The following is a 10,899-nucleotide window of genomic DNA, read 5'->3' as shown; positions in this document are numbered from 1 at the left end:
TATGTTATTTCATGGCTTTGCTTCAGTGTGGAAGTAGGCCATACCAATCCTCTGAAGAGCATCCCACCCAGACCCACTCCCTTACTCTATCCCTGTAACTCTGCATTTCCCATGACTAATCCACCTAGCTTGCACATCCTTAGATACTATGAGCAATTTAGTGTAGCCAATCCACCAAATCTGCCAAAGAACATCCCATACAGACCCACCACCACCACCATGACCCTGCCTTTCCCATAATGAATCCATCTAATCTGCATGTTTCTGGACTGTGGAAGGAAACCAGAGCACTAAGGGAATCCATGCAGACATGGAGCGAATGTGCAAATTCCACACGGACAGTCACCTGAGGGTTGAATATAAACCTAGGTTCCCGGTGCTGTGAGACAGCAGTGCTAACCACTGAGCTACCATTTTGCATTATTTAGAGGAGTTTCCTGTAATCTAAGGTCTGGGTTTCCTAGTGCACGAATTGCAGAAGGTTATTATCAAAGTACCACAAGTAATCAAAAAACCTAACAGATAGTGTTTGGAGATAGCAAGGACTGTGGATGCTGGAAGTCAGAGTTGATAAAATGTAGAGCCGGAAAGGCGTAGCAGGTCAGGTGGCATTGGAGGAGCAGGAACATAGTGTTTTGGGTTTGGACCTTTCATCAGAAAATAAACCATGCTATGTTTTTTTTGTGTGACTGGTATAGAATGTAAGAGTAGTGAGGTTATGCGCAGATATACAGGCCATTGCTGAGACCGTATCTGGAGTACTATAGACAGTATTGGTTACTATACTTAAGGATGCTAGTTCATAGGAAGCAGTCCAGAGAAAGTTTACTAGGCTCTCAGCTGGAATGAGCTGACTGCCTTATGAGGAAATTCTAGGCAGGCTGGACCCAGTTTCACTTGGAGCTTTGAAGAGCCAGAGGTGACTTAATTGAACATATAAGATCCTGAAGGCATTTAACCAGGTGGATGTGGAAAGGATGGTTCCTTATGTGGGAGATTCTAGAATTAGGGATTTTAGGCTTGAAATAAAGGGTTGTCTATTTAAGACAGATCAGGAATCATGCTTTGTCTGAGTATTGAGACTGGTGTAAATTGCTTTCTTGGAGAGTCTTAATTCACCTCTGAAAAACCAGAAGGAGTGTATATTCTCCTTGGTTGTGCTCAGAATGAATGAGATTGATATTACAGTCTGAAATCTTTGGTGTTGCAAGTGATGAGGTTTGTTACCCATAGTTCGTGAGAGTGTGTTGATCTGTAATATTGGTTGTAAAAAGGTCCATCTGTTTCTACAATGTGAAGTGTCTCATGTCCATCCCAAGGACTCGTATCGGCATTTGAGATGGATAATGCTGATGCATGTGCTGTCAGACTGGTAGTAAGCAGTTAGAATATCTTGTGTGTACTGTACCATATGGTACACATTTTAGTCCAATGTCCTCTTAGCTTGTAAATGTCCCTAAATGCTGGACATTGTATTGGTGAGTGATGTAAACTACACCACATGCAAGTTTGGATGTTCCACTAATGTGCCCATGGCTGCAACATCACCATCATTGGCAATTGCCAATCTTCTGTATTTTCCTCACAACTGGGATAGAATGTCATGTGTGAATGTTGAATGTTAGGGCTGGCTTAAGAGGCCAAATTTTCAGCTGCTTGTTCCTTGTTGTGTACCATTGGGGGATTCCAAAAGGAGCTGTTGGTTTCAATTCTGGATCTGGACAGATTTCTCGAAGTTTTACTCACATCAAGGAATGAATTTTAGCCAAGTGACTGTTCTGAAAATGAATCAAAGTATCACTGAAAAGTTAGGGCTGTGGTAAAATCCCAGGTTATACGAAGAGAAAGGGTGAGTTAGTACTTATCATGAGCAGAGGCATGATGAGTTGGCTGGTTGCTAGAATGCCTAGATGAGTGTTTACACAAGGATAATGTTGGTACAAAGCCAATGACAATGTTACTTTAAATCCTATTGGACTTCACACTGGTATAAGCTCATAAACTGAAGATATGGCTACAGGGCATCTACAGAACACAGAGCTTTCAATGTTAAAATAACATATGTATGTATCAAACTTACCGTATATGAGGTTGAGCCTAGGGTTGTTCTCATTACTTCATCTGTATCAGAACTATAGAAACGATGATTCACATTTGGGAGAACACATTTGATTTCTGATCATTCAGATCATTCCTGGTTTTATCTGCTGTTTAGATGGATCGGCTATGGGAAAGGCAGGGTCATAGGGAAGGGGGTGGTGGGTCTGTATGGGATGTTCTTCAGAGGGTTGGTGTACACCTGATGAGTTGAATGGCCTGCTTCCACACTGTAAGGATTCTATGAACTCAGAAAGGCCACTAGGTACGTTCTAAGAAGGCACCTTGCACCTTTCCTGAAGAAGGGCTCATGCCCGAAACGTCAATTCTCCTGCTCCTTGGATGCTGCCTGACCTGCTGCGCTTTTCCAGCAACACATTTTCAGCTCAACCTTGCACCTTTGGACTGTGTGACTGATCTGTGGTGATTTTTGAATAAAGGAGATTAGGTATGAACACGTTAAGATGCTCATATATAAATGGGCAAGATTCAAACAGGTGAAACATAAGTTACCAGAAATCTGAAATTAAAGCAACAATAATTAAGACAAGGTACTGACAATCAAAAAATAAGTTATTTGCGAAAGAGGAGGTACTGTTCACAAAGATAACATGCATTTGAAGAGAAACTAATCTGATTAAACTGTGTGGTTAGTTCTGTGAAGCAAAAAAGAACATTAACTGGAATACAAAGCTTTCTTATCATCTGCATTTCCTATAACACTTGCAGTAAATTTTTAAAACCCTTTTAAAGAAATTCCTATTCTTTCTGAGGGAAATGAAATGGTGAATGAACTAACATAGTGCAGAACCCATGCCAGATGTGCAGGAAGATCACAGTCGGTTTACAGAGTTGAGGTGGTGATGTGAATATCTATCTCAAGTGGCAGGTACACCTGATCTACGACGATTGGTGGAGTTGCCGATACTGAGGAGGATTGTCAGAGGATACACAGCAGGATATAGATCAGTTGCAGGCATAGGCGGAAAAACGGCAGATGGAGAATCACACAGACACAGGTTCAAGGTGCGGGGGTAGGGGATGGAGTTTAAAATAGAAGTACGAAACAAGTTTTTGCACAAAGGGTTAGTGAGTGCCTGGAATATGCTGCTAGAGGAGGTGGTGGAAGCAGATACAATAGCAGCATTCAAGAAGCTCCTGGACGAATACATCAATAGGAAGGGAATAGAGGGATATAGATCCTGTGAGTGAAGACAGTTTTAGTATGGAAGGGCAAAATATGTCAGCGCAGACTTGGAGGGCCATAGAGCCTGTTCATGTGTATATTGTTCTTTGTTATTTGTATTCCAGTTTAACATCCATCCACCACTAAGAGTAACCACTTCCAAACCTCCAGATCCACAAACTCAAAGAGGATAAATCAGTAACTAAAAAACAGAATCAAAATATTGTGGATGCTGGAAATCAGAAGTAAAATTGGAAACTTGAAAATACTCAGCAGGGCTGCGAGCATCTGAGGAGCGAGAAACAAAGTTATCATTTTTAGTCAATGGTCTTTCTTGAAATTCAAAATGGGTCTGAGATACCTGGGGCTTTGAAAAGATGGGCTGCCAGACTTGGGGGAGTGGTGGTGGAGGGTCACAGTTTGTATGATTTTTGTGGAAAGGTTTCACTGAGCTTTTATATGGGCTCCCAGAGATCCTGGGAATTTGTGTCAGGATAAGCCATTGTTAAGGGATTTTTAAAGGCTAAATTAACCCATGTATTATGGCAAATGGGACTAGATTAATTTGGGATATCTGGTTGGCATGGACGACTTGAATCAAAAGATCTGGTTCTGTGCTGTGTAACTCTATGACTCTAAATAAGATGAAAAATTAAAAGAAATATTCTATTCGGACTGTTAACTTTTCATTTCACATTGAATGATTGATCTCTTTCCTGCATTTTTGGTAAGTGGTGCACATGTTCTTAACTGACAGGAATCAGAAATATTTTGGAGGGTTCAGGGAGTGTGGGGGCAGGGGAATCAGGAAAGGAAGAGTTGCTATGATCCTGTCAATTTTTTCTTCATTAATTTTAAAGGGCCTCTCACTTCATGCGCAAATATTAACACAAAAGGATGCTTGGGGCATCTGTAATGACAAGCAATACGAGTGGGATACCTTTATCCTTGCTATGATCCTTCATGCATACAAGCTCCAAACCTTCTACTATGACAGAAGTTCATAGCTCACTGTCTATGTTTGGTTAATTTATCAATTACCAAGGGATAATCTTCTGTTGGAGTCATACTTGGTACGAGGGAGATGGTTGCCATTGTTGGAAATCAGTCATCACAGCACCAGGATGTCTCCGCAGCATTTCCTCAGGGCAGTGTCCCAGACCCAACCATCTTTAGCTGCTTCATTAATGACGTTCCCTCCATCATAAAGTCAGAAGTGGGGATGTTCACCAATGTTCAGAACTATTTGCAACTCCTCAGATATTGAAGCAGTCCATGCTCAAATAAAGCAAGTCCTGGACAATATCCAGTTTTGGACTATCAAGTGGCAATTAACATTTGAGTCACACAAATATCAGACCATGACTGTCTCCAACAAGACAGAAACTAACCATTGCCATTTGTCTTTCAGAGGCATTACCATCCCTGAGACTCCCACTATTAACATCCTGGGGAATACCATTGACCAGAAACTGAACCAGACTAGCTATATGAATAGTTAGAAAAACAGGTCAGAGGTTATAAATCCTGCATTGAGTAACTCAGCCCTGAACTCCCCAAAGCCTGCTGCCTGTAAGCACAAGTCGGGAATGCACCCACTTGACTGGGTGAGTCAACTCCAACAATATTCCCGAAGCTTGACACCATCATTCATGACTTTCCAGCATTTTGTAGGATTTGCAAAAGAAAACACTGCGACATCAGAAATATGTCTGATAAAAAGAAATAAGTCTTCATCAATTCTCTTTTCAGATGCTGTCAGCATTTTGCATTTTTTGACGTTTCAGGTTACTAGTCTTTGCAAGCTTCTTGCTCTATCAAACAATCATTGAGAGAAATTCGATTGGTAACCATCACTATTTGAATGAGCACATTGACAACACAACAGTTAACTGAATTGACTGAAACATTATCATGATGGTATGCTAATGCTACATTTATAACTAGTTCCAGAATAAGTGGCTGTGTGATGAATCAGGCCATCTGGTTCTCGATTCTGTGATTATTTTCAAGGGTGGATTAAGAGGTTTGGAGTAATATTATAATAATAATGCAGATGCAGCATTTTATACTTGTTATTAGGAAACACAATCAATGAGACTATTCAGTTAGGGAAGCTTGATACCATCTGGGACAAAGCAGCCTGCGTGATTGCCCCCACACCCATAAACTTCCACTCTCTCCACCACCAACACTCAGTAGCGGCAGTGTATGCTATGTACAAGATGCACTGCAGAACTTCACCAAGGCTATTAAACAGCACCTTCCAAAATGTGTACCACTGCCACCCAGAAAGACAAAGGAAGCAGATATAAATGCAAATACCACCACCTGCAAGTTCCCTTCCAAGTCACTCACCATCCTGATTTGAAATCATATTGCTGTTCCTTGAATGTTGCTAGGTCAAAATCCTGGAATTTCCTCTCCAACAGCATTGTGGGTCTACCTACAACACATGGATTGCAGCAGTTCAAGAAGGAGCTCACTATCACCTCAAGGGCAACTAGGGACAGGAAATAAATTAAGGTTTTGTAAAGACTTGTAGCTCGAGTGCAGTTGCAATTGTGAGTATGACAACTAGTGATCTGCATCCATGAACATCAATTAGCCACTAAACGCCACGACCAGCTGTCCCTGGTATCTATACACACAAATTTGAGAAGGACCACAAATTTGACTGGGATAACACAACAATAATAGGTCAAGCCAAACAGAGGACAACCAGAGAATTCCCAGAAGTGTGGCACTTATCCATGAACCAATTCATTGGCCTAGATCCAATAGGCAATGAACCACCGACCACTGCAATGACCAAATGGAATCGGCAACCGGAAGCAATGGGAATGAAACCAAATAAGTTCTAACCGACACAGTACGGCAGCACTTCACAGGAGGGTCCACAGCACTGAGGATGTCACCTAGAATGGGGATAAAATGTCCGCCATCCAAATCCCCAGCTGAGAGAACAACCCACTAGCCAAGCCAGTGACATCCACACCCCACAATAAAAACAGAGGTGAGACTTGCTGCTGACGGCATCTCATTAATGACCTGGGCTGTTGTTAAGGGTTTTAAATGTTGTAGCAGCTGCACTTGTCCAGGAGGACTAGCCCTGAACTTTACATTATAATTGAAATGAACATTGTCACTTTTGAATCGTTGGAGAATTAGGAGCTCAATTATTCTTGGAAAGTACCCATAAGCTGACTAATTTAAGTGGCTAATACATTTAGGGGACTATTCCAGTTAAGAGTTTCTTAAATGAAGTTGTAAATGAAGTGGATGCGGTTAAACAATTTCTTGCTGGAGGTGCATATTACATGGCACTTGTGTGGGGCAAATGTTATTTGCCACTTGTGATTCCACTCTGCTCATGAAGTATGAGGTTTCTTTTGACATTGGCTCTTGTGAGATTTTTAATCCATCTGAAACTGACAATTTCAGCACTTGCCCAAGTGGAGATTAACATATACATTCTGTCACTCACTGTTCTGTGTATACCTCTGCCCAGAGCCAGTTATCAGTAAATGTGTGGAATGAACTTCCAGAAGAAGTGGTGGATGTGGGTACAATTACAACATTTAAAAGACATTTAGATAAGTACATGAATAGGAAAGGTTTGGAGGGATGTAGGTCAGGATCAGGCAGGTGGGACTAGTTTAGTTTGGGATTACGTTGGGCATGGACTGGTTGGACCGAAGAGTCTATTTCCACATTGTTTGACTCTATAACATTCCTCTAAGAAGCCCCATGAAATGTGACACCTTTCAATCGGGTATAACCAGGTTTTCAATTGGGGATCTGTCTAATAACTATCGTTGAATAACAGATCTGGTGTGGAGGCAATAATTTTATATTTTTGGAAGTCATAAAATGTCTTAATTCCTGAGCTTTAAAATGGTTTCATGATACTTCAGAGTCTAACCTCTCAATCCAATTTTTAAAGATAATTGATTTTAGTAGATTGTTGGGCTGTGAGAATTCTTTATCGTGACTGCTGCTTGGTTAGCTTGCTATATAACTCCAGCACGACATGGCAAATTACCATTAAAGATTGTTAGGACCTGCTACACAGTGGAGGGTGAAAATTCTCAGCATAAACATCGTTGGATATTTTTTGAGGTTAACAGTACTTACTTTGCCTCCAAAGTCAACAGATTACATTGAATCATGTAAATCTGTGCCTACAGCCCAGTAACTCAAATCACTGTTAAGAATCTGTAAACAAAGATGGTCTATTGGAGCCCCATTATGAACTCTGAGAAATGGAGAACCACATGCTTAAATTGTATTCAACTTGCACATTTCAAATGTTCATTTTAAAGTAATACTTCGGTCACTCCATAAAGAACATACTCTGCCAGTTTTGCTTTGATAAACTTTATTGCCTTTAGTTTCTGTCACAGTATTGTGGTTAGTACCATACAATTTGCTGGCAACATTACAGAACCAAAGGGATAAAACTTTGACTATTTTGAAAACTCAATTCTCAAAAACAAAAGCATGAAGGACCCACAGCAAAATAATTTATTTTACATCGGAATATCTTGCTGCACCTCTAAGTAGCACAAGCAAAGATGTAGTTATTCATAGAGACATCTGTATATACACAAGTATACATATAAACCAGAGCCAAATTTTAGAGGTTTTTAAAAAAAAATTGATCAACCAAGGTATTTATTTAAAAGTAAAAACACCATCTATCATAGATTGCAATTTATTAAAGTTGTTGGTGTTTCTCTTCCTTCTCCTTCTTCAAAGAAAATAAATCGTTGTTAACCTGATATTTCTTTTTCAAAATGTCTGGCGAAAATTCAAGTGGTAGCTGATGGAACAGCAGTAAGATCTCGTTGCCTGCCACTTCAGTCTGCATGCCATAGTTGTGATGAATTTTTCTGGCCCTCGTTCTGGAAAGCTTTCCTATGAGAGTTACCAGATGCTGCACGCGTTAGTTTAGGTGCCTACTCTGCACTGAAAGTGGACTGTGCTTGATGATGGCCAAAGGAAGCTCAATGGTTCTCCCCAACCCCACAGCCAAGAGATACCCTCAGGTCAGTATCCATCCGGAAACGAGTTTGGAGGAACAACGATATAAAAGGGGGAAAAAAATGGCTAATTTCTCTATTACCTTTCTTGGTAACTTCAGAACTGAAGCCAACACTGTGGAGGAGTACATTGCATAGTATTTTAAAAATTAAACTTTGTACATCAGGTACAAAGTTATTCTTAATGTTATTCCACTGAAAACATTGTGAAATATTCAATACACTAAATTCTCGAATTTTTATTGATCGATATATGTGCACTCAAATATTGCCACTCAGTTAAAGAATCAGGGTCAGAGATGTACAGCACGGAAACAGACCCTTTGATCCAACTCATTCATACCGACCATATCCCAACCTAATCTAATCCCATTTGCCTGCACTTGGCCCATATCCCTCTAAACCCTTCCTAATCATATACCCATCCAGATGCCTTTTAAATGCTGCAATTGTACCAGCCTTTCCATATACACACCACCCCCTGCATGAAAATGTTGCCCATAGGTCCCTCCTAAATTGTTTTTGCCTTGAATGATTCCTAACAAGTACTGTATGTTAGATAAAACAAATAGCAAAATGTTGACCATAAGAGCCATTTAGACTAAATGAAATTCATGTTTTGCTTGTTAGGTTCCCCATTTGTTTATTACCATTCCAGTATAATTAGGTTGTGTGTTTTTAAGCCAGACAGTACGAATCACCCTGGGTCAAGCATAACAACAGCACTGTACAATGTCTAAAACTGCTTAAACATAGAAGGGCATGCACACCAGCTTGTAGTATGTGTAGAGGAGTTCATTATTACTCCATGATGTTACTTAGGAGGAAATCCCATCAAACTCACTAAAAGCTGAATAAATACCCAACATTAATGTATTCCACTTTGTCAGACAAGATTTATCCCCATCACTTCTCTCTCCTGCAGTTATGGGTCCGCAGCTCCAGAAAGACAGGAGGAAAATATCAAGAACAAACAATCTGAATACTTTCAGTTCAACCTCAAGAAATTCTACAAAAGCTTCAGAATCATGTCATGTGTATTTCTTTCCACCATCGTTCTCATTCTGAAATGAGCTTAACTCTCAACTCTGCATTAACAAAACTCGAGATGAAGAATGGCCAAAACGAACCAGGAATCGCTAAGCAGCATTGATACTCCCACTTTAGGCAACAAGAAATACCAGGCAAAAAGACAGTGGAATTTGTCCAAAAATATATACATATATAAAGCAGACTTCTTTCAAAATCAACTCAGGAAATGCGATATAAATGCTTCCATGTCTAATTTAGATTCTTATTTTCTGGTTAGAACACTAATTGGTTCATAGAATCATACAGTACAAAAAAGGCCTTTCGACCCATCGAGTCTGTGCAAACTCGAGGTGAAGAGCAGCATGGACTCCTGGCCTTGAGGTGAAGGACAGCACGGACTCATCTGCTCCATCTGCTTTTACTTTCTCTCCCTCTTTCGCTGCTTTAGAAGGACTGTAATGCTGTAATGGAAAGTGTGGTGCTGGAAAAGCATAGCAGGTCAGGCAACATCTGAGGAGAGTCGACGAGAGGTGACATTCCTGACTCTCTTGCTCCTCAGATGATGCCTGACCTGCTGTGCTTTTCCTCTCCTTTCTCATTTCTACCTCAGAGTTGTACCAGAAATGGCGACTGTGTACACTTTGCACTGTACTGATGTACCCTTGTACTTCAGTACATGTGCTAATACAACTTAATCCAAAAAAAAACATTCTGGTCCCACTTTCCTATACTAGACCCATAGCCTTGGATGCTATGGCACTTCAAGTGTTGTTCTAAAAGGCTAAGGTAGCTCATTATGTCATAGCTGGACTCTAACCCTAACCTTACTCTATTTCCATCTGCAGCAATACTGACCTTCAATTGAACCAGAAAGTTGCCGAAATCAGTTGATGTAGGAATTCAATGATAAAATGCTCTTCCCCTTTTTGGGTAGTTGGATTTCAGCTCCCACTTTCATTATGGTTGTTATTAATCCATTCAATCACTGACATAGCCATGAAGAGTTCACCATAGTAACGGGGACTAGGAATAATCAGGTAGTACTGGGAACTCCCAGCAAATCAATCGTTGGACAAAACCAGACTGGGGAAAACCCAATGAAAAGAAAATCCGAAGTACTAAAATGAACAGCAATTCCTGGGCAGGACAAGAGACTGCAGGGCGATTGGCAACTCTATACCAAGCACTGGAGAAAAGAGAAATAAATACCAGAAAGGCAGTAAATTGGAGTATTGTAATTGCCTCAGCTGCAACGTCAGACACTTGTTACATAGAATTCTATTGAGTAGTAGTTTAACACATTGCAATTATTTCAACTATTTATTACTCTATTTTCCTCAAACCACAAATCAGAGTAGCTTAAGCACGTTGTAGATCAAATAAGGCAGAAACAATGATGTCTTGGTATTAGTACCAGTTTCAAGGAGCTTTGCAAGGGAAATTAAACACAATATTTTGATGACAGGTTCAGTTGTGCATTAACACCTTCAGTAAACCTGAGGACAGGGGAAACTTTATATTAAATGATCATTTAACATT

The sequence above is a fragment of the Hemiscyllium ocellatum genome, chromosome 29 (assembly GCF_020745735.1).
Source record: "Hemiscyllium ocellatum isolate sHemOce1 chromosome 29, sHemOce1.pat.X.cur, whole genome shotgun sequence".
Lineage (NCBI taxonomy): Eukaryota > Metazoa > Chordata > Chondrichthyes > Orectolobiformes > Hemiscylliidae > Hemiscyllium > Hemiscyllium ocellatum.
Note: the sequence above shows the minus strand (reverse complement) of the source record.